This window comes from Cyrtonyx montezumae, unplaced genomic scaffold (assembly GCF_038088225.1).
Source record: "Cyrtonyx montezumae isolate F1298 unplaced genomic scaffold, pur_monq_1.0 scaffold_43, whole genome shotgun sequence".
NCBI lineage: Eukaryota > Metazoa > Chordata > Aves > Galliformes > Odontophoridae > Cyrtonyx > Cyrtonyx montezumae.
Window position 1 is genome coordinate 573,848 of NW_027072049.1, and position 24,683 is coordinate 598,530.

Sequence of the window (24,683 nt, forward strand, 5' to 3'; positions counted from 1 at the left end):
GCGCTTTCCTGTGCCACCTACTCTACGAGATTGTTTTAGCAGAGGGCTGGACCGGATGATGTGCAGATCAGACTAGCTTCATGTTCTCTGTTGATCTGCTGTCGTGGTTTTATGATTCTTGTTATCGGTGTTTAATTTATTCTATCGGAATTTAGTTTAGTCGGTTTTCTGGTACACGCAGGTTGGTCTTCATCAGAGTGTCTCGATGGCTCTGGTGCTTTCAGAGCATCTGGGCCAGGAGCTCTTGGGACACTGAAGAAAAATGGGAAAAATTACCTCAGTTTTTTGGTGCTGAGGTGCGGGTTTTAATTATGACACAGCTGTTTAGTTGATAATTTTTATTATTTTGACAGCAGTCTGTGTGTAAGGGATGAAACGTGCCCAAGTTGAAGTCCACAGCTGTGGGAATCGCTGGGAAAGCCACTCTTCACTGTCCATCTGCCTTCCTTTGTGAGGTGACTGGGGGAACCACCTTCTGTCCAGCCAATAGCTGTAGGCAGGACTGCATGAAACCCTATGGGCAGCAGAAAACCCTGGGATTGTTGTAGCAGAGGGCTGGACTGGATGGTCTGCAGAGGTTTCTTCTGACCCCTGAGATTTCTCAGTTCTTTGATTCCTGACGTGGTTTGAATGAAAACACAGTGTGCTGGAGGTTACGGTGCTGCTATGCCACATCCGTGTGAAGAAGCGGTCCTGGCCAGAGCCTGCTCACCCCATGGCCCTGGAGGAATCGCTGGGTTTGTGGCAGTTCCCCCTCTGCCACGGCAGGGCCGTCAGAGCTGTTCACAGCAACGTCTGAAGATTTTACCTGTCTTTTGGGGGCCACCTGTGATGTTGTCCCACGTTCCGTTTTGCATTCACACTGCTAGGTGTGGCATGAGGAAGGAGGTGAAGAAGGTGGAAGGAGCAGGGTTGTTTACATTGCAGAGGAGAAGGGACAGCAAACAGCTGCTCCTTTTGCTAAATCTTCAGCAAGGAACAATTCAGTCTAACTTCATGGTCTGCGTTGATCTGGTGTCATGGTTTTATGATTTCTACTGTCGGTATTCCGTATCATAAAGTCATGTGTGGCACCGGGAGTTAAGAGTTATTGCTCTAAGTCTGTGAACTGATGGATTTGTGGGTACCTGGCTCTCAGAGGAGAAGAAGAACTCCGTACTCCGGAGGACTTTGCGTTCCCGTTGTCCTCTCAGAGGGAAAGATAAAACCGCACACAAGTCCCGAGCTTTCCACTTTTGCTGTTCATCCCAGCAGTGGAGGCTCCCGTGCCGTCTCGCCTTCAGCTATAGCGTTAAGCCTTCAGTTTTGAACACTGCCTTTCTCTCATTTGATGTGTTACTTCAATTCCAATTATATTGTGTTATTTTGCATTCTGATCTCTTCTTTAGCGAACTAGTTTTCCTTGTCAGATCCTTGCTGCTGCTTTGCTTTTAGGCCCATCTCCCTGCCCTCTCCCATTTCTCCATTCCCGGGGCATGGGTCCCTGGGTCCGCCTCCTATTAGACACGGAACTGGGCCGAACCAGCCTGTAAACGGTTGACATCTGGTATCATAACAGCAACAAATGCAGCAGCAAGAACAAAGATTGAATCTTTTAAGCAGATAATTGTTAAGTGTCCTGGAGCTCACAGTACGAGAGGAAGCCGAGGACTGGATTATTATTAGAAGAACGTTGAGGTCCATGTAGTGTGGGCTGGGGCCGACACTAGTTTGATTGGCTCTGTCATGACCGGCTGTTTTCTGATTGTGGAGATAAACGTGTGATTCTGTGGCCTTCCCTGGGACCAGAAAAGAGAAAACCAGCATGGGGAGGGACAGCAACCACAACTCACCAACTACATTTTTTTATTATTATTATTCTTTAATAATACATATAATAGTATATAATATTCTATCTAATATTCTATATGTTTTTTCTCAGACGCAGACTGAGAGGCAGATGTTGGCCTCCCAGCGCTCTGAGCCGTGTTCTGGCCGGTGGGATCCCGGCCTATCACCGCCGTCGCCGTCGGGGCTGCCTCTTGCGGGGTGGGAGGAATTTCTGGGGGCTGCTGCTGGCCTTCCTCTTCGGGGGCCGCTGGGGTCCCCCAGGAGAGAGGTCACTGCCCTGGGTGTAGGGGCCCTCTGCCGCCGCCTGCTCCGCTTCCTCCTCTGAGGGCGCAGTGTTGGTGGTGCGGTGCCCGGGACCCCCGCAGAGGTCAGCAGGGAGCTCCTCAGTGCTGGGGCCTGCAGGGCTGGTGGAGCGGCCTGGGCCAGAGGCAGGAGGCCCCTGCTGGGCAGCAATGGGGCTGGGGGTGGCTGCAGGTCTCTCTTCCTCCCCAGCAGCAGCACGGCTGTTGAGGTCCAGCTGCTGGCGGAGTTCTGGGCCATACGTTGCCGCAGCGACAGTAATGAGCCTCCCCACAAAGGTCTTGGTGCGGTTCAATAGAAATGGCTGCAGCTTTTGCACCAAGACTGCCTCGTCCAGCCCATACGTGCAAAGGCAGACCAGAACACTGTCTCGACTGCAGAGCAACTCCCACCACCTGTTCTCAAAACGGCCCGCGACCTCAAAATGGATCCACTCAAGCAGTGGGCTGAGGTCAGCATGCTCATGGAAGAAATGAGCCCAGACCTCAGGAGGGAAGTTGTTCTCTGGGGCGACGAGTGCGTACTCTACAGGCTCCTGTTCCTCCTGCTGGCCAGACGCTGAGCGTGCTGTGGGCTGTAGGATGGGATACTCGAGGTAATCATTGTCTGACCTCTCGGAGAACCGGATGGTCCTGATCTCATGCCCGCATGTAGCACAGCTTGGTTTTTTCTTGGCCCACCAGACTGGACAGCCAAAGCAGAGCTGATGTAGACTGGGGTTCACGTAGGCCACATCCTCCCAGTCCTGCCCACAGATGGTGCAGACCAATGGCAATGGCATCTCCATGGCCCTGGACTGTGCTTTGGGCTGGGGAAAGCCAAGGTCAGGAGGCTGCTCCCCTCACTGACGCTGCAGCAAGGGCAGAAGGTTTTACAAACTGAAAAAGAGTGAGAGAGAGAGGCCGCGGTCACTCTTAGTCCCCTAGGCAGGCAGCAGTGATGCCCGGGTCCCTGAGCTGCAAACCCTCCCAGCCCCTGCTCCTCGCTGGCCATCCTAGGGCCGTGTCCCTGCACTGCTCACCTCTGCTGCCACGAGCGCACTTGGCAGAGCCCCGGCTGCCTGAGCCACGCAGGGCCGGGGAAACGCTGGTGATGCTGTGGGCTGGGCACACAGAAGTGCTGCCGGCAGCTCCACAGCACGACCCAACAAAGTCCTCGTACGGTGCTCCAAGTCTCGTAAACTAGCTCGACCGGGTTCCAGACACGAGTCCACGCTGCACTCTCCTGGTCACGGAGACGTCTGTGACGTCACGGAGGTCACAGTGGTCTCTCGCTGATGTCACAATCCCTTCCTTGGTCGGTGACCTCACAGTTCATGGCTGCATGTAATTGGACACCTGCCTGGGCCTATGTCAACCTCACTCCTTCAGTGTTTTTCTTTGCAATGGTGATAGATTTGGGAAAATAAAAATTGCACTTTTACTGTCATCTCCACAACGACCTATCTTCTGGAATCTCTTGACACTTTACGTAACTTAGACAGACATCTTTGTTTTGCCTGTTCATTTTTGGATGTGGAGCAGTTTGATGGCAGGGTGTACGTCAGGCTTGCTTTCTATCCCAAGAACACATATCACAGCAGGTTCTTTGCTGGCACTTTCCTGTGCAACCTACTCTACGAGATTGTTTTAGCAGAGGGCTGGACCGGATGATGTGCAGATCAGACTAGCTTCATGTTCTCTGTTGATCTGCTGTCGTGGTTTTATGATTCTTGTTATCGGTGTTTAATTTATTCTATCGGTATTTATTAGTCAGTTTTCTGGTACACGCAGGTTGGTCTTCATCAGTGTCTCGACGGCTCTGGTGCTTTCAGAGCATCTGGGTCAGGAGCTCTTGGGACACTGAAGAAAAATGGGAAAAATTACCTCAGTTTTTTGGTGCTGAGGTGCGGGTTTTAATTATGACACAGCTGTTTAGTTGATAATTTTTATTATTTTGACAGCAGTCTGTATGTAAGAGATGAAACGTGCCCAAGTTGAAGTCCATAGCTGTGGGAATCGCTGGGAAAGCCACTCTTCACTGTCCATCTGCCTTCCTTTGTGAGGTGACTGGGGGAACCACCTTCTGTCCAGCCAATAGCTGTAGGCAGGACTGCATGAAACCCTATGGGCAGCAGAAAACCCTGGGATTGTTGTAGCAGAGGGCTGGACTGGATGGTCTGCAGAGGTTTCTTCTGACCCCTGAGATTTCTCGATTCTTTGATTCCTGACGTGGTTTGAATGAAAACACAGTGTGCTGGAGGTTACGGTGCTGCTATGCCACATCCGTGTGAAGAAGCGGTCCTGGCCAGAGCCTGCTCACCCCATGGCCCTGGAGGAATCGCTGGGTTTGTGGCAGTTCCCCCTCTGCCACGGCAGTGCCGTCAGAGCTGTTCACAGCAACATCTGAAGATCTTACCTGTCTTTTGGGGGCCACCTGTGATGTTGTCCCACGTTCCGTTTTGCATTCACACTGCTAGGTGTGGCATGAGGAAGGAGGTGAAGAAGGTGGAAGGAGCAGGGTTGTTTACATTGCAGAGGAGAAGGGACAGCAAACAGCTGCTCCTTTTGCTAAATCTTCAGCAAGGAACAATTCAGTCTAACTTCATGGTCTGCGTTGATCTGGTGTCATGGTTTTATGATTTCTACTGTCGGTATTCCGTATCATAAAGTCATGTGTGGCACCGGGAGTTAAGAGTTATTGCTCTAAGTCTGTGAACTGATGGATTTGTGGGTACCTGGCTCTCAGAGGAGAAGAAGAACTCCGTACTCCGGAGGACTTTGCATTCCCGCTGTCCTCTCAGAGGGAAAGATAAAACCGCACACAAGTCCCGAGCTTTCCACTTTTGCTGTTCATCCCAGCAGTGGAGGTTCCCGTGCCGTCTTCACCGTACCCGTTCCTTGGTCGGGGACCTCACAGTTCATGGCTGCTTGGAATTGGACACCTGCCTGGGCCTATGTCACCTTCCTTCTTTCTCTCTGATTGATTTGGCAAAATAAAAATTGCACATTTACTATCATCTCCACAACGACCTATCTTCTGGAATCTGTTGACACTTTATGTAACTTAGACAGACATCTTTGTTTTTCCTGCTTATTTTTGGAACAATTTGATGGCAGAGTCTATGTCGGTCTTGCTTTCTATCCCGAGCACTCATCTTACAGCAGTCTTTCTCACCAACTGATTTCATCACAGCAGGTTGTTTGCTCACACTTCCTTGTGCAACCTACCCTATGGACCTTATTTTAGTTGGAGGTTGGACTTGATATCCTCCAGGTGCCTCTTTCAGCCCCTGTTATTTAGAGATTCAGTGTGATTCTGCTGTGGGAATACAAGAGAGTATATTTAGAGTGGAAGCATTGGATAAACAGAATGAGAAAGGAAGGCTGAGAACAAAAGACACTTCCAGAAGAGAAGGCAAACAAGTTCAAGTAAGCTGTGTGATGGCAGATCTCAATTGGAGGAAGAGTGTGTGGTTTGGAACAACTCACGCTGATTGGATTAGCACCTGTATGCACAGTTAAGGACTGTTTTGGGGAGTATTTTATTGACATATAAAGGCGGGTGGGAAAGTTACAAGAGAAAACTTGTGAAAGTATATAAGGGATGTTAAAACCTGTAATGAATGATTTGGATCGTCCACATCTGAGTCCGTGTCTCAGACACTGTATTCTGCAATACCCCTGCCCCAGATAAGGTGGTGATAACAACATCATATTCACAGAGATGCTGTTGAATCAACATTTTGAAGCACCATTCTGAAAAGAAGATTTTTCCAGTAGCTGTGCCTGGTATACAATCGTAGGATCCTTACAGTTGTAAGGGACCCATAACAGTCGTCTGTTCCATCTCTCCTGCAGTGAACAGGGACATCCACAGCTTGATTAGGTTGCCCAGGTTCTGATCCAGCCTCTCCTTGAAAATCGCCTGCAACAACAGGACCTCCTGGGCTATCTTCCTCCTATTCCTCCTCCTCCCCTGTCCTGGCAGATTTTATCTTCTGGCAACAAGGGAGGAAGCTTCCCCATAGCACAGAGATCAGTCCCAGTCCAAACCTGCCCTGAGCTTGCAGACCAAGTGCGTTACATGCACACATTTTATTACAGAACGGGAGTATTGGATTTGCAGTAGTGTTTTTCTGCAGTCAGAGCCTGTCCCACTTGCTCTGACATTCCCAGCATCTCTGTAATAACTCAGATTTATCTGCCCTCTCTCTGGGGCTGTGTTATCAGCTGATATTTGAAGGTGTTCCCATTAAGGATGCTCCAAGTGGGTGAGCTGAGTGAGCTGGGGGGGTAGCAGAGCCTCCAGCTCCAGCCCTGTGTGCCACTGCTGTGCTGAGTGACCCTGAGCAATCCAGTACATTTTTTTCATTGTATGTCAAATGCAAATGATGCTGCTTCCATTGTGTCCCTTGGTCTTAGGAGATTTGGTAATGAAAAATGTGATATAAGAAGAGCTTTTTCCTCTGGTGCCTCCCCTTTTAAATAGACCCTGAAAGCGTACTTGTTCCCTGCTAAACTTAACACAATTTTAATTTGATTTGTGTGTGTGTCAGTTCTTGCCTGATACTCTTGTTCACTGGAAAGCCTAGGGAAGTACCTTGAATTATTCATAAATAATTGAAGTTTAGGGCCTATTCCAGGCCCTTCTCTCTGGGTAACAGCAGGCACTTACTCCTGCCAGCACATGAAACAGGCTAGGATGAACTCACTGAAATATAAATCTTTTAATTCTTTACCCAAAAATGTCTTTGCTATTTTTTCCCTGCTTTTAACTTTTCCATCATTACTAGTATGGCTCCCAACTCAAACTCTCCCAAGAAGGCAGTTTTCACAGGAATATAATTCCATGAACAATTAAGACAAAGAATCCCACAAATTAAGAAGCCAGCCCTTCATTGCTATGGCAACACTGATTGTTTTTCCTCAAGTGGCTGAACTGCGAAAATGAGAAAAACAATTTAAAAAGTAATTGCTGTCCTGCTGCCAAAGGAGCAGAGCTGTGATATGAGCTGGGACAGCCCATCCTTGGAGCTCTGTGGGGTGACACCTCTTTGTGCCATCCCTATTCAACCTCAGCACCTTAAGAAAGAATTTTCTAGCTCCCATAAGGAAGGGTTATAAACCCTGTTGCATAAGGCTGGCTTGCACACATAGGTTGAAAAGATGTATTGGTACATCAGCACTGCATTCCCAAGTGTGAAGCTCCCAACCAGTCTGGGGGGTCCTCTCCCCCAACAGACACCACAGAGGCTCCCATAAGGACCTGCTTTGGAATGAGCTGCTTTGTTATGTGGGCTTCTGTGGCTAGGTCAACCGAATCACCAAGGGCTGCAGAGGGAGTGGAGACACCCAGTGCACTTTCCCTGTGCTGATGTACCATTAGCAGAGATGCTTGGTTTCAGTGGATGCAAAGCCAGGATCTGAGCCAAGGATATGCTATGAGTTTTGTTGAGTCTTTGACTCTCCTGAGGGTTCTGGAGCCTGGATTAGGTGCACTTGTGGTGCACTGGAGGACAGTGTGAGCCTGAGATCATGCCAGCCTTGGGCTGTTCTGTTTTCAGCCTGCTTCAAGTACATTTGGCAGAAGTTGTTCCTTTTCCACAGATCAGAGGAGATGTTAAACATAGGGTTTTGAAGGGCACAGTTTATGTGAATTAAAAAAGCTCTGTGCTTTGTGCGGACAGATTTGTACACTCAGGCTGTGTCTGTAGCATCAGAAAACCCTTCATCATGGAAATCAGAGCAGTGGAATTAAGAAGAGGCAAAGTCTGCTCGAGGTGGCTGATTCCCAGCTCTGAAGCTGCTGCTTGCACATATGTCATTTAATTTGCTTCTGGCCCCCAGTGTGCTGAATTGGCCTAATTCTTAATCTTCCCAGGGGTGCTGTTTAGTTAGTGCTTATTCAAAGGCCGGAGCATCAGTGGGGACAGGAACTACACCAGATTATGGTATTTACTCTTCATCAAGATTATTTCCACTCCAGAGAGGAGCTGTTTCTGTACTAACAGAAGAATTCTCATCCTAAATCCTTGCCCTTTCTAAGGGGGAAGAACACATGCAATTTCCTTATTACTCTTGAATATAATTTAAGTTAGTGCAAAGTGATGCGGCAGTAACTGTTTCCCTTTGCGGAATTGAGCAGCACAGGCTTTACTGCTCTGTGGGGCTTCTCAGACTCCCTTCAGGTATGCTGTATATGATTAGTGTCAAGGTGTTATCCGTGACAGTGACCCAAGGGAAACCGAGAAGGGAAAGAGGAGAGAAAAAAGAAACTGCGTCAGTGGCCGCTCGAGCAGAGCCGCGCTCCGGGGGGAAAACAGCGAGAAGGGATGAGTCTACAAAAACAACGGCACGATCTGAGAAGGAACGGGAACTTTACTAAATCGAATCAAATGGAACAACTGAGAGGGAGAGAAAGTTTCCAAACCAAAAGCCGTGAGCTGACGTTAAGGCGGAACTGCAGGGGAAGCACACGCGCTGAACCTCCACGGCAGCCCAGGGCAACGCGCCCAGGCAGAGCGCCGCCTGGCATCTATGGGGCGGCTATGGGGCGGCTATGGGGCATCCGGTGCGGAGCTCCGCCCCTGTGCTGCTCCCACAGCATTAACTCCTTCACTGCTGCGTGATGCTCTGATGTGGAATACCGGCATCAACACCGCAACACCACAACAGATAGAAAAGGGCTTCACCTTGATCTGTTTTCTCCTTTGGAGACCTATCACTGCAGTGCACTGCTTTCTGTACAGTCCTTGAAGAAATCCTCTCATGTGTGAAATTTCTTGGGGTTGCAACATCTGGTGCTAGCAAACCAAAAGGTAAGCTGACTGAAGTGTAGAGCATTGCAAGTCACCTTGAGCTTCCACCAAACGGGGCTACAACTCTTCACCATGGAAGCTGTGTTCACCCAGTGAGTACTGTGACCTCCATCTGTGATGAGCGAAGGGAGAGTCCCTTTGGGATTGTATGAGGGTTTGTGGGCATTCAGGACATGGAAAAAGCTTGTGCTACAAAGACCTGCTGAAGGATGCTGAATACCCAGAATCCACCTAAGGAAATTTTTAAGCTAAGAAGTTGTGGTTGGCTGGAGAGCAGTGAAGAATCATATGCGCTTGCATTCCTCATCTTCTGTTGGCATAATCGTACAGCACTGTTGAAAAGGGCTACATGGAACCTGATGAACCACATCATGGCCACTGACATAATGGCCTCTGGGATGTGACTGAGGAGAAGCTTCAGCATTCACTGTGCTTGTTTTTCTCCATTCCCTTTTCTATGGAAAGGCAAGGAGGTTCCCTGAAGTGGTGTGCAATATTGTGCAGAGAAGGGCTCAGAATAGCTAGGAGCTGTTTTCAGTGAGGGAAACTATTGCAGACTGGTCTCAATAGCTTTTTTTTTTCCAAGCTCATCTCTGTCTTGTCAAACACTATGACCAAATTCACAAAATAAATTAAGATATAAAGCCACAAAGCAAAACCAGATGGGGAAAGACCCATGACTTAAACTAATTTGCTCTATTCCATCTGCAGTTAATCGTTCTGTTTTCTCAGTCATCCCAAAGTGAAAAAAGACTCCCTCTACCGTCAGTTATTAATAACTCCACTTGTGCAATCTCAGCTTATGACCCAGCAGCAGAAGGCCTTGCCAGTTTACTCTGACCCAAGCAGACAGCATTGCTCATCAGCTTGCCTCGATGAGCCTGTTGTTGGCATGTTATTCTGACTACATGCTCTGCTTATTATTCTCATTTTACTACCCTCTGGCTTCAACCCTGGTGTCTTTGCTGGCCTTTTGTCTGCAGGAGGGACAGAAAGTTCATTCCAGAAGATGAAAGAGGAGTTGTTTTTTTCCTGGTTAGTGGCATCATGGATAAAATAAAAGTTGCTGAGCCCTCTGTGGGATGTGAGTTTGCTGTCCTGGCTGGTGAGCAGGCTGTTCCCAGGTCTGTAGATGCAAGTGACTCACTGCTCTCACTTGGCAGAGCATTTAAGATGAATTATCTGATCAGTGAAAATGCATTTTCAGGTCAGACAGAGCTATTTGTAGTGTTGTTGGTGAGTGATATCTGGGCAAAAAAGTCTGCCAAAAGAATCAAATAAAAATAAAGCAACAGAAAACATAAACCTAGTGTAATAGCACCACAAAGTCCAATCAACAACAAAACTTCAGGATTATTATTTTGAGACAAATAATGAGAATTAGATCAGTTTGAATGTAACAGAAGATTAAGATCTCATTTTCCCCACTGTCTTCTCTGCCTTCCTTCCAGCCATGTCCCAGCTAGTGCAACGTTACTGGATTAGGGTTTTATGGATAGAGAAAGCCCATCTGGATGAAAGTTTCTTTAATAACAATATCATCATCTACCTCACTTGATTTACAGTTAGGTGAGATCTGGGCAGCACAGGAAGGCTATGCACAGCACAATTGCCTGCCCATTGCCTTCCCTGCAGCTTGAATGGCAGCGGAGATGCTCTTAAGGAGAGGAGTCTCTAAGCCCTTTTCCTACAGGATCCTGTTTATTCTAGCAATGCAACTGCACACAACAGGCTCAGAAAAATCTAGGTGCACTGTTAGTATTGCTTGCATACAAGGTCAAATACAAAAGGAGCCAATTCCCTGCTTTCATTTACGAAGGTAACAGAGATGGTTCAGTGTGCAACCTGATTTAGAGTTTTAATAACAGCGAGTAAGAAATGAAGTCCAACACTTGCTTCCTTGGTTATTCACATTTTAATACAGCAACAAATCAACTTCTAATGGAATGGCAAAGCAGGCACAGACAGTTTCAGTGCTACGGCTCAGACTGGACTGGATCTGGGCCAAGTGACAGGTAAAGGGATGTTTGCTGCTGGCCAGGAATGGGCTGGTACTCAGATCCCTTAAGCAGGAGTCAAGGTAGTGGAGAAGAACCCAAAGCACTGGGGTCTGGGGGCAAGCCAACAAGATAAGCGTGTCTTCAGCATGACTTAAAAACTGCATCTCCTTCTTTTGGTTCACAAGAGCACTTTTCCTGTAGCAAATTTCCTGCTTGTCTTAATAGGAATGAAATTCTGTTTGTGTGCTCAGCAACTGAACCAAAACACATCAGCATGGGGAATGACTTCCAAAGCAGGCCCAGTGCGAACTGAGCTCTAGGCTTTAGTTCTCTCCTGAAAGAAGAATAGAAAAGAGAAGTCAACTGCTTTCTGAAATCCCCATCTTTTTTTTTTTTCAGACTTGGCCAAATGGATTTGCTGAGTTCAGCTCAAAGTAAAGCAGGGACAAAGGTTTAGGAATAGTTGAAACTGTTCATCTTGACAGTTAGAAAATTAAACATCTTGCTCACCCATTGCAGGGCTTTCATCTCAAAGACTGACACGACACAATACTGCAGGGAAACACAAAACAAAACGAATAAAAATGACCAAAAAAAAAATAATCCACAAGATTTGAAGGGCCTTCAACTGAAACATTTCAATTTGTTGAATGTGACTTCCTATTGGACTCACTGCAATTCTTTTAGATGGGGTTAATAGTTTTAATCATAAATTCTACAAAAACAACAGCTTTGCTTCACCCTTCAGGACAAAAACACATTCAAAGCAAAAACACAGCAAAGCAGCAGTTCTTGAACTCAGATCAGGAAGAAATGAACATTTAACTGTTTCTGTATGGTCATTTTCCAACGTGCTTTCAGGAGGAAGGAACAGCTCTATTTTCATTTGCAAGCAAAGGGTTAAAGTCAGGTAGTTCAGTTGGTGATGTAGAGCTGAAGTATTTAAAACCTTTTGTGTTCTCTCCTCCCCTCGTGTCTTTTCTTCCCAGGTTTTGAGGATAGATGGCTTCTAATTAAATCTGGCAGAAACCAATACATTTTTGTTGAAGCTACAGAAAGACGATACATTTTTCATGAAATCAGCTCTGCCTGGAATAATGTCATTTTATTTCCACTGTTTTGAGACTTCATCTGTGAGCAGCCACCAGGGATGAAGGGCCACCCCACGCAAGTGACTTGTCCCAGCAAAAGGCTTTGATCCAAGGCACCTTCCATTTGATGCTCTTGAGACTGTTGAGAAATGCCCAAGCTCTTGACTTGCCTGGAGAGTGGTTCAGCCATTAACCTCCCGAGGTGTTGGCTTTCTCTTCCCTTTCTCAGTGGATCCTATCTGGGTCATGCTGTCCTGCTGCTCCATGAGCCAGAATAGTCCCTTCCTTCCAGGGAAGTGAACATTGTCACTTTGCACATCCCCTTTTAGATGCTGAATCCAGCAGCGAGATTCCCATCACCATGAGTATAGGAACCATGCCCAGTCTGAGAGCAGCTTGCAATGATTAAGAAGGATAAATAGCTTCCTAGTGGTGTGGGGACTTTATTAAGCACTAATTACTCCACCAGCACCAATGATTGAGTGCAATTGCAGAATAAAATCACAGGGAAAACATGAAGTTCCAGTGTGCTGCACTAGATGGTGGTGCATACAAAGAAAAAACCTCAGAGGAGCTCTAAGATGCTCAGCACTAAGCAGCACATCTTTGCACTTCCAGGTCCTTACCCCAAATTTAATCTGAGGTGTGCAAGAGAGGCATGTTCCTGCAGTGAGCAAGGGGATGGGGTTTGGCTCCTTCTGATCCTGCACTGCTATAGAAAAATTTGTCAGCTTTCAGAAAGCAAATGGCACTGTGTATCTAGGGAGAAGGCAAAAGAAACCTTCTAGCAAAACATTTCCCCCTGCAAAGCAATAAACAAATACAGAATAACCATTCCTAAACCAAAGTATGCACTTTTCAGCAGAACACCTACGACGTCTTCAGAAAGCACTCAGGAGCATCAGCTTCACTGCATGAATGGGAAAGGAAGGTGTGGGAGGTACCTCCCCATGGGATGTGATCGTGCTGCTGCTGACAATCCTGGAGGACAGACAGATCAACCCTCGATTTAAACAGACCCTCCAAGCTCCATTTTGCAAGGTGCTGCTAATGGAATAAGAGCAGGTAGTGAAAGGCAAAGCAGGTGTTACAATGACAGGCAGGGCAGGTGGGGTGGATGTAAGTGGTGATGTGGTTGTGGTTGTGGTGCAGGGATCTGGTGAGCAAAGGTTTCTACAGTCCTTCAGCATTAAGGCATGAGTCTCCCCTATGTCCTGCTGGTTTCTTTGCCTGGTAGATCACCAGCTCTGCGTTGGTGATCTAGCTTGGCTGCGTTGCAGTAGGAAGGGAGGAGTTGGAAGGCAGCTTTGTAGAGTGCCAAGTCCCCTGGCACTTTCACCTGGAGACTGTCACAACCAAGTCCTCTGAGCATCTGATGGAGGTGAAAATCCATCCTGTGTGTTCTCTGGAGATCTGTGCAGACTCTTGCTGGTCTTGCATGCATTTGGAAAGTCTGCTGGATTGCCCTGGAAATGCTCTGCCTGATGGCTGGGATGCAGAAGAAAGTTTTTCCTGCTCCCAGCGGACTTGGTGGTATGAAATGCAGAGCTTTTACAAGGGAGTAAGTGTTGAAAAGGTAATGCTTGACTCATATCTAGAGCTGTATTGCCTCTCCTTTGGGTCCTCATGGAGCCGGTGCAGGAATTTGGGAATTTTTGGGTGGAAAGAGTGATTTCCCCTTGTGTGAAAGGGCTCGAAGCAGAGCTGTGGGTGGAAAAAATGCAGCTGGCGTTGGCCAGCAGCAGCCCTTGGGCTGTGCTGGTGTGTACTCCAAATGCAATTACAGAAAACTCAGATACAGGCATTCATCCCCTGCTGAACATTCAGGGGCATTGGTGCTGTCATGCAGGGCAGCATGAACCTTTGTTTCTCATAAAGGAAGAGAGTAGATGGACTCTGTCAGCTCAGGCTGAGTTTTTTTGGACCTGGGAGCTGATCAAAGGAGAAATTCTCTTGTAAATTGTGAACTATATTGCTCTGGAGTCACTGTCCAACAGCAGATATTGCTGCCTGTCAGTCCAAGCCCTCCTGTCTGAGAGCTGTGGCATGGGGTGATAGAAGAGACAAGACTTGCTTCAGCAAAGCTAAATTCCCAGGAAATATCCCCTCCTACATCAGCATTAATAATTCACTTGGAAAAGAGTATTTTATTGTCTTCTTTCCAAATTTCCCCTATGTTTCCTTACAAAGGGATCCCAGTCACCCCACATGACCTTTTTTTTGTTTCTGTAAATGCTGAAACTCAGTTTAAAAAGTTTCTGCTTCTCAACACTTTGTTATCAGCTGTAGCCCTGAGGCCTCCAGTGAGGACAGAAATTAATAATATTGCCAAATATCAGTTCTCTTTGCAAACTGTCCATTTTACCCTTGTGTGCTGCTCCACAGATGAATGGCAGAAGTGTGGGTCTGTGCCTGGTATCCTTCCTGGCCCGCAGAGAAGTATCTGGGAGGGAATCCCAAAAACAAATATCTGGGAAGATCTGGAAAAGACCAGAGTTTGTACTGGCAGGAATTTTTCTGAGCAGTAAATGGGTGTAAACATTCCTCAGAGTCTGAGCATCCATAACAACGCAGTTGATGCTTTAATGCAGTCTGTTTCCTTCCTCTTTATGAAAATGACCCCAAAGCAATCCCTGAGATACAGGGAAGATGCAAACATTTGGAAGAAGTGGAGGAAAGTGCCATGTTGGCTTCTAAATGGGCCTGCAACGTGATCTACCAGGAGTGCCCTTATGACATTGTGGTCAGTTCCTATGCTCACGCTCAGAGTAGAGATGTCTTCCATTCAGAAGTCTCAAGTCTCTGCCCTGACTTTTCACTCTAAATTGAAATTACATTTCTGCAATTCTATAATTCCTGGCATTTACTTCAGCAATATTGTATTGTTTTGTTTTAATAATATCTAAAGGTAAAGGTTTAAGTAAAGAAGAAGAAAAAAGCCCTCAGAGCTCTCAAATATCTGAGTATATTAAAACGCACTTTGGTGCCTCCTACAAAATGTACCTGAAATACCAACATCAATAAAACAGTGTAAAAATGTAAACGGAACACAGAGGGTGAGGATTTTCACAGTTTGGTGGGAGAAAGTCTACACAATTTTTTCAGCTTCTTCCCCCATGCTACGTTGTGTTACTATAAAATATTTCCAACAGATTTACACTTGCAAGTGGGGGTAATTCCAGTTAATTTTTCTATTTAGTGAAGAAAATAATTTTGCATTTGTGTGTCATCAACTGGGAAGACTCTGGGGAGCAAATTCATATATTTTATTAGATTAGCTAGTGTAGTTAGAATGAGAAAAAAAATATTTGGGAACAGCAGTGCAGCTGTCACCAAAGCAATGACATTGCTCTCTTGCTCAGTATTATATGACTGAAGCACTGAGTTCACGTCTTTCCATCCTCTGCAAGAGCCTGTTTTTCATATTCAACTCCTACTCAAGGCTAGTTCATTGTGACTTCTCATCTGCTGTGAGCTAAACAGTATAAATGCTCAAAAAAGAATTAGTTTTTCACTCCAGAAAAGTTCAACATGTGAAAACCAACCTACTCGGGCTTCTCCAAAACTTGAGGTTTTTTCAGACCAATGCACAGCTTTTGCAGGCATGAATGATCAAAAACAGAGGTGTCCTCAGAGAAAATGATTTGATGACCCCCTTGGGGGCCACTCGGGGTGGTGACGCAAGTAGGTCTTGGGGTTTCACAACGAGACAGAAAGCATGGCATTGAGAATCTCATTTTACACCAATTCTGATGGGAATTTTCCAGATCCAGGTGTGTGGATTCCATCCTGTGATGCTCTATGAAATCCAGAACTGTTGGGGTCTTAAGTTCTTCAGGTGTGCCCAGAGGGTGAAAGCCTTGCTGGATGCTTTGCTGGGTGGTGGTGTCTTGGCATTTGCTCCTTTCTCTTGACTTTATATGTCTGTAAAGAGTTATATAACTTTTATAGACACAAAGAAGTGGGTGTGTGCCAAGAGTTCTTCTATTTTCTAACTTTATTTGTTGGTCCAGTTAAAGATTTTACCCCTTTCTACATACTCCACCTTTGTCGCAGTGTTTGTGGTCTCACTATGAGAGACTGCCTGTACCAAATCATAGGCATGTGCACTGCCCAGCAACTGCTCCACAGAGATACAATTCTTAGCAACACAAAGGCAACCTTACACAGCTTTTGCCTGGAAGCCAATACGAATTTGCACCCTCTTCAATTCACCCTGCCTGACAAATAATATAAAACTATCTTGTTGACAACAGGAATCAGGGCTACGTGTTAACTAAACCCCTGACCATGAAATCTGCTCTGGGATTACGGATTTGTTGAGCCACAGGAAATGAAACTCAGCAGCTTGTGAGCAGTGCCACCAGGAGGGACACTGGGATGGCTTGGGCTGTCACCAAGCTTCAGCTTTTTGTACCATCAGATCCACTGCAGCTCTTCTATGTAGCATGAGTTTGCAATAGATTCCAGTGACTTTTGGCCATACTTTCTCATTTTCCTGCTTCAGTTTGATGTAAACTGTCAAAACGCAAACATTCTTCACCCAAAAAGAACCTGCAAAAAATGTCAGAAATTTGAGTGCTATCAATTCTCTAATTATTATTTTTAAATATATCTTTTAACTTTTATTCTATGTAAATTCATGACATTAATTTTGAACCAAAATGGAAGTTACTATTTTAATCATATAAAAGCAAATAGTAATTTCAGAAACTCCTTTTTTTTTTTCCCAGTTGTTATTATCAATAGCCAATTCATCATAACTGACCTTTTCCCACAAGTATCTTTAAATCCATAGAGCTGGCATTTAGGGAAAGGCCATCTACAAACTCCAGAGCTGAGAGGAACATCACAGCATTGTGTCTCTTGCTGCCCCTTCTGCCATGCTCGGAACTGTGGACCCTATTTCTTGCGTTAATCCAACAACTTTTCCAATCTGCTGTGGCCCAGCATGAGTTCCTCTAGCATTACATTGAACATCAGGTGCATGCACAAGGGCTGAGACCTTGACATGCAAATGTACAGTCCAAGCCAAGACTTGAATCCCTTATTTTATTCCTGCACGTGGCCATCTCTGGTGATTTTTTTCCTTTTTTTTTAGTAGCAAGGCTGTGATTTCAAGAGCAAAGGTTGTGGGGATTTATTATGAGCAGAACAAAGAGTAGCAAAGAAAAGATTAACAGCAGCCTGCTTGCTGAGTCCTACAGTCAGGGACCCTATAATTCACTGGCTTTGCCTAACTTCATGCTTTAGTGGGGTATGCTGAAGCAGCACAACACAACACAGCCCTAGAATGATTATAATAAATGGGCTTGCTGTGAAGAAGTATTGCAGAAATCAGCTAGTGGAGGTGGGAAGGTGCAAAACTTTCTCCACTGACCCTAGAGTTGGTACTGCTGGTACTGTGATGCTCCAGGGTTCGTTTTCAGGTGGTCCTTGATGTGCCCATGAGCTTCTCCTTGAAGTTCAGATGGACGAGATGACCTTGAAGGGTCCTTTCCCACTTCAACGATTCTATTTTTCTATGAAATTATGCATTCTCTGTGTAGATCTCTTGGGAATGCTGTCCTGAAGTGGATTTTGGTGAGAACTGTGGGGTTGCATTGCCCATCAGACTGCTCCCTGTGCATTTTCATTACCAAACTGAGGAGCCTGGAGTGGGGTACATCATTGGGCTGACCGCAGCCAGGGAGGCTTTCCAGCCAAGTCAGAAAGATGTTTGCTGAGTGCAGAGTCCTGGGATTTCTTGTGAATGAAACCAACCTAAATTGGCTGGAGCAGCCTCGTTGTTCCCAGTCCCGGCTTTATCTTTTATTCAGCAGCATAAATGATTTTGCCGTTGGTGCGTCTCACATTGCAAGGTTTGCTTGGCTGCTCTGTGCCTCATCAGCCTTAATGATAATAAATAAATAAATAAATGAGCAAACTAGCCTTTCCCCCAATCTCCAGGCTGTTTGCTATACTGATTCAGCAGTTTGTTTGGATTTAATTGCCATTGTGTTCTTACGTTTTTAATTAACCTGGTGATTTTGTTGCTTCTGCCAGGCTAACAGCAGCACTGAGACAGTGCAGAACCAGATTCCTGAGGAGATGCTCTGGCAGGTGGGAAGGAGAGCAGGCAGGCTCTGCAGGACAGGCAGCAGAGGAGGTCTTTGCTGCTGGCACGGTCTTACTGTGCCCTGCCCCATGGCAATGGAACAGCCCTCAACTTCCATCTCTTCTGGAGCTCCACATCTGTGGAGAGCTCTTCTCACAGAGTGGTGATGCATCAGCACAGGCTGCCCAAGGAGGTGGTAGAGTCACCATCCCTGGAGGTATTCAAGGCGTTACTGGAGATGTGGCACTTGGGGACACATTTAGTGGGCATGGTGGGGGTGGGTTGGGGTTGGACTTGGAGATCTTAAAAGGTGTTTTTCCAATTTTATTGATTCTAAGACAGTGACATGAGTAGACAGATGTGAGGATAAGGGAAGAAAAACAATGAATGCTTTTGGGATGAGGAAAGGATAGACCATATCATCCTGGGGGGACCTCAAGTTGTGGGCACAGCTCTGCTCACTCAGATCCTGGTTGCTGCTTTATCAGGTGCTCACACCTCCTGTAACACATCTAGTAATCTTCCAGTGTTGAGGACAAGAGAAAATTTCTCTGTAAATGAAGATTCTGGGAAATGTCACAAGTATTGACAAACCTTCAACTGCTTCACTTCAGCGTGGTCAGCTGGGTCCATTCCAGCGGCTGCTATTCGGCTCTCCACATGAATTTTATATAATCAGAAGGAAAGGCTTCAATTCCCACTTCAGTATTTTTCTTGACAAGATCAGTCAATTCTGGATCAGTCAATTAGTTTCTTTAAATCCTTATTTTCAGCTAGAAAGCTGAACAGGTGGGGGCCTTTAGCCAGCAGTATAAATTAAGAAGGAACTCCTTTGGAAAGCAGAGGAAGGCTCTCCTTTGCTTACATGGGAAATTGTCTTGCCAGGTAAATATCTTGCACAACTAAACTGTGCAGGTTCGTAGGTCCCCAAGTGGTTCACAGCAATGCTCAGATCCAACATTTGCATATTTTGTCCCAAATTTTCAAGAACACTGAAGTTCAGTTTTCCCAAAACCGTCTTTGAATGTCATTGAGGGAGAGTGAAATCACATATACTTTTATTTTTTCTCTTCCCTTTTTTAGATCACCAGTTTTTGGTCTTTAAGACTTTATTATAATTACATTGTTCTTGTTACATTACTATTATTATTCCAGTGTTCATGCTTGTGTTCAGCTTCTTTAAATGTGTGCATTTGGGTTCTTGAAGCAGCTTTCCCCCCAAAAAACCTCATGTTGCAACCACTGAACATGCATGTGGCATTTCCATCCCATTGCTTAGATGCTAATAGAAAGCTATCACCCACTGCTAATAGAAAGCTGTCAACCACAGAGTTGGGTTTTAAATCAAATCAAAGAAATAAATAACAAATGGCTGTCAATCTGATAATGATGTGCAAAGCCCATTGAAGTCAGTCACAAGGAGCAAGAGCCCTCTGAATTGGAAAGCTGTGATGGGTTTGGTGTTCCCAAAGACTTTGGTCAAGAACAAGAAGGGAAGAATCTAGCAGCAAACAAGTGCTCATTTTAACCTTTCCTACATGTCACTAGAACATGGGGCATTTCCACCTCCCCACCTCTCCATCTGTCCAAAGGAAGAGGGACTATTGATCCCAATCTTCTTCTGGCTTGGAGTTTAATAAAAACTTTTAAAATAAACTTCTCCTTGTTTCTGCCTCTAGATAGCATAGCTAGCTTTAACATAGAAATAATCAGCTGGCAAGAAGGAACTGGCTTTTTGACTGAAGCTGAAGCAAATCTGTACTGGAAACTTTATAGCATGGCAACGTGGGCATCATCTGCTGTGTTTCTTTTCCTACTGCCTAAAAAAAGGCATTGGGAAAAAAGGCTATTTACTACATCTGAGATTATGTGATCACCGATACATTGACATTTATTGGCATTCAGATCAGAGAACACTTCACAATGTAGAAAAGCCTTTTAATTATGCTTAATATTCAAACCAGGGCTTAACACAGCTTTCTCTAGATGTACTTACAGTAATTGCTGTGCAAATAATGGATCTTTTCAGGGATCAAACAAATAAGTTGAGGAAGGAGGAAATTATCTTTGGACAGGTCCTGTGCCAAATCCTTCTTCAGTTCACAAGACAACAAACAGCAACAACAAAAAATCTGCTTACTTTAGGTTGGTTAAAGCATTTTCCTCAAGCTGATGCACATCTTCTCATTTCCAGGCTCACCTTTTGTTTTAATTTACCCAGAGAAAGGATAAATTGATTTCTGAGTCAACATTCTGCTCCAAAAATAACAAAATAAAACGCTCCAACTGTTTCCGTGCAGATCCAGTGAGAAGCTGCACACACACATCCTGCACTCCTCCTTCGTCATTAACAAGTGTCACTTTGCTTCAAGGGTCACAGCTAAGGTAGGTGTGACTTTCCCATTTTGATTGTGGTGTTTACTTGTACCTTCCTAATGAGACAGCGTCATAATTATTGTTTGCACTGATAACATAGATCTCCTATATGAAGAAATGTGCAGGCACACAAGAAGAAAATGGATCTTCTGCTGTTCTGCCCTTCCCTCCTCTGCCTTTCCCTTATGGTTATTGTCATATTTTTCTCTCACTGTTCTCCTGCAACACTCTTTGGCATAATTAGTAGCTTTCTAATAGCTGTAAACGCTTTTAACTTGGTTTCTTTTATCTCCTCTCATTAAGTCAGTGATCCTATTATGTTCATAGACTGTGAGGTGAAAAACCATTCTCCTCTGCCTTTTTGCACAAAGCATGAGGTTGGGTCATGCAGTGACTTTCAAGAAGGCGAATTAACTGCATGAACTGCTGTCTAGCAAGATGGAGTGGAAACCTTTGAAATGGGATGGAGAAGATGCCAGGGAAGAAAACTTTTCCTCTCCACCCCCCAATTAAAAAAAATAATTTTCCAAGGAAAGACAGCATTTTCTTTGGAACATGGGTTTTTATCAGAAATAACTGGGGAAAAGACTGAAAGAGTGGCCAGAAGAATTGTCTGAGCTGAGGTCCAAAAAACACTTCTTCAGGCCAAAGTAAAGTCTCATTAGACTCCAGGTCAGCAAGTAGGCATGAATTAATCCTTCTAGATAAAATATAAATAAAAATCAACACAATGACAGTGGTGTCACCACTACTTCTCAACTGAGGCCATTGGTTTGGACCCAGCTTTGTTCCTGTCCCACTACCAGCAGTCCTGTGCTGATTTCATCCCTATAAGTGATCTTCTTCCCATTTAGCCCTTGCTAGCCCTGCTCTGCTGCTGGCTCCTCCCTGCTTTGAAAAGATGAAAGAGGGATGTGTTCCCATTGGGAATGTTCCCTGTTGGGATGAGACCATCACCGCCCTGCGTGACAGCTGTGTGCCCAAAGCCTGTCTTTTCCAGCCTTCATTTGGTCCCTTAAAGACACCTACATCCTTGTTGCACTGCTGTTGTCTCAGCCTGACATCTTGATGACTAAATTTCATTGAGTTTAATTCCATTTCAGTGACATAGACTGCAAGAGAGTCATGTCGTTTTTAAAGCATGAATAATTTCCTACAAAATACTTTAAAATTAGCCACTTTGCAAATCCCAGGCACTCGATATTTAGGGGATCGCAGACTTCAGAGTTCATTAAATATTAATCTGCTCTGCTCATGCATATCCATCCCGATACCGTCTCTCATTATACCACCACACTGTATTTTTTCCGGAGTCCCTGCCTGGGACTGCTGTTCCCAAAGAGAAGCCCTGAAAGACATTAGGTCTGCCAAGAAGCTGCTCATGATATTTCATTTTCATGCAAAATGTATTGTAATGCTGCTTCCTAATCCAGTCCTCTAAATCTGTCTTCATAATAACATGGCTTGTTTTACAGAAAATAAATCTTGTTGTGCCCTTAATAATAACGGCAGTAAAAAATAATAATAATAATAATCCTGGGAGACAGGAGAAAAAAGCTGCTGCAGCAATTTTGTCAGCTTGCTCCTGTAAATGGAACATGGTGGGGAGTGGAAGAAATGCGGTGTGCACTCGTCTGCTCCACCAAAAGCTTTCCTAAGTGCTTTTCTGACGGAGGGAACAGCCTGGATGTGCTTTGTTCTTTCCCCCCATCCTGCTCTCTGCAAAGCGCTGTTTTGATTATAGTAATTGAGAAGGTGTAGGGGTAGGAATCAAACTCTGAGGATTCCCTGGTAAAACATGCAAACTAAGTCTGTCTCTCCCAGGAGTGCACTGCAGAAAGCCTCAGTAACACGGTGTGATGTTCACATTTTGGTCTCTTTTGTAGTTTGAAAACAATAACAAAAAAGAAAATAGTATAGTTCGGTTTTAGCTTGAAATATCTTTGTCCTTGAAGGCCTTCTTGGAGGGCTCTTTTTGTGTTCCTTGAGCTGGTTGTCTTTTGCAAGGCCTCCCCACTTTTAGATCTAGCATCCATCTGTATGCATAGTGCTGGAGCAGGTGACAGGGAGCATCCTCGAGGTCAAGCAGCAGAACCAGAGATGCCAACCCATTTCCTGGTGAGTGGCATCACACGCTCAATGTCAGCAAGGGAGCTCAGCCCTGCCCACCTCCATGCTGCCTGACCACAGTTTGGTGCCATGCAGGGCAGAAAGCCTCAGTGACATGTGGCTCCTGTGCAAGGATTTCAGCCCAGCATCAGCCCCATGCATGTTTCTAGGACCCCTGGCAGTGTGCTGTGGGCTGTACTGTGCAATCTGGGAACCTCCCTGGGCAGGCATTGATAGCTCTCCTCCAATCAGCAGCTCTGAGCTCCGGGACTGTCCCCTTTTTTAGCATTATTCAAATACAAAGAGGCAAAGCAAGCAAGAATGAAGCTGGATAATTTGGCAACCCCTCCACACCCATCAGAAGAGGCTCAGGCACTTTCCAGGCAGATGAGAAGGAGTTAATCTGCCTCCACCATGGAGGGTTGTGGGGAGCAGGAGACAAAACTTTCCAGTCTCAGGCAAAGAAACTCATTTCAAGATGCTCTCTCTCAAGAATTCAATTCACAGGTGCCAAACTGCTTCCTCCATAACCTGGGCTGGAGATAATTAGAGAGCATTTAAAGCAGTGCCTCCACCACTCCTGAGCTCACGTGGTGCTCTCAGCCCGGACAGACCTGGGAGAGTTCTGCAGTTTCCGTAGGCAGATATTTGCTTGGGAGCTAACGAAGTCCAGGCAGCATTATTGAAACCACAGGGCATTAGTTACAGGGCTAAGGAAACAAATCTCACGGCATAATCCTGAGGCACCTTTCATCTTCTAATTAAACCTATATATAGCAGCTGTGGGCAGCAGAAATCGCATGAAAAGTTTCTCATCTGCTGAGTATTTTTCCATCCATCCCAACTGCCCCCGTCTCCCTCAACCTGGAGAGGGGCTGAAAAGATCCCTCACGTTGATTTGGAAGGAGAAAAGAGAGAGAAATGCCAGGCAGATAGAGATCGACAGCATTTCCATTCCCTGAACTCTGCCTGCAAGGCACAGAGCTGCTGACGCTCCCCGATAATTCCCACTTTTGCAGTGATAACCAAAGGCAGCCCAAGATGCTCACATGGGGTCAAGCACCACACTGTAGGCACCAGCTTTTTCTTTCTTTAATTGCAAAGCTGAGCTGGAGATAGGACAATAAACCCAAAGACCTGGGGAAATCACAAAGGCTGTCCAGGAGAATTAGTGTTCAGCAAAGGATGCGAGGGGATGAGGTGAACTTCTCTGCCTTGCATTTTAGGCAGGGTCACAAGAGACAGATGAGGAAGGAGGGCAGAAGCCTGCTGTATATTTCAGTGCTTAGTAGAGCCATTGCAGTGATGGATGATGAGATTGGAGACAGGAGTCACCAGCAGAAGCTATCTCCCTGGGACAAAGAGGTCACAAGGAGTTTACAAGAGGCAACAGGCACAGCTGGAGCACAGGAGGCTTTCTCAGCACCAGGAGGCACTTCTGAGCTGTGCATGTGAATGAGCCCTGGAGCAGAGTACCCAGAGAGACTGTGAGTCTCTTCCTTGGAGATATTAAAAAGTAGCATGAGTGTGGTCTTGGGTATGTGGCTCTAGGTGACCCTGCTTGAACAGTGTGTGGACCATATGGATGCAAAGGTGCCTCCATCCTCACTCAGAGATTCTACACGTGTCACACTGGGATCCTAATGTCCACAAATGGAGCAGGAGTCAGACATCTCCAGGGTCTCATGGAGGGAGCAGTGGGGAGTGTGGTGAGGTTGCATCCATCCCCACCTGATGTGGGGAGGCTGGGGCTACTTTATGGTGTATGTCCTGAAGAAAAGAAGCACAACACTGGCTGAAACCTCTTTTTGAAACTTATGTTGATCATGTAAAAAATCTAGAGACTGGTTTTACCCCAGGGAAAACACATGGAGGAAATGTATCTGCTTTAGCAGAGCTCTCACTGCTCTTCACAAACTGATCTGAGGTCCAGTTTGCCATGGGGACACTGGGTTGTCCATGCTGTGGTAGACACAGCAGAGATCCTGTTCCATTACACCAGGGCTACCTGAAACTTCATATTCTTTCCTTTTATTCCTCTTTGCAGGGCCCACCTCACAGCTAATACCAGGGATATCTTA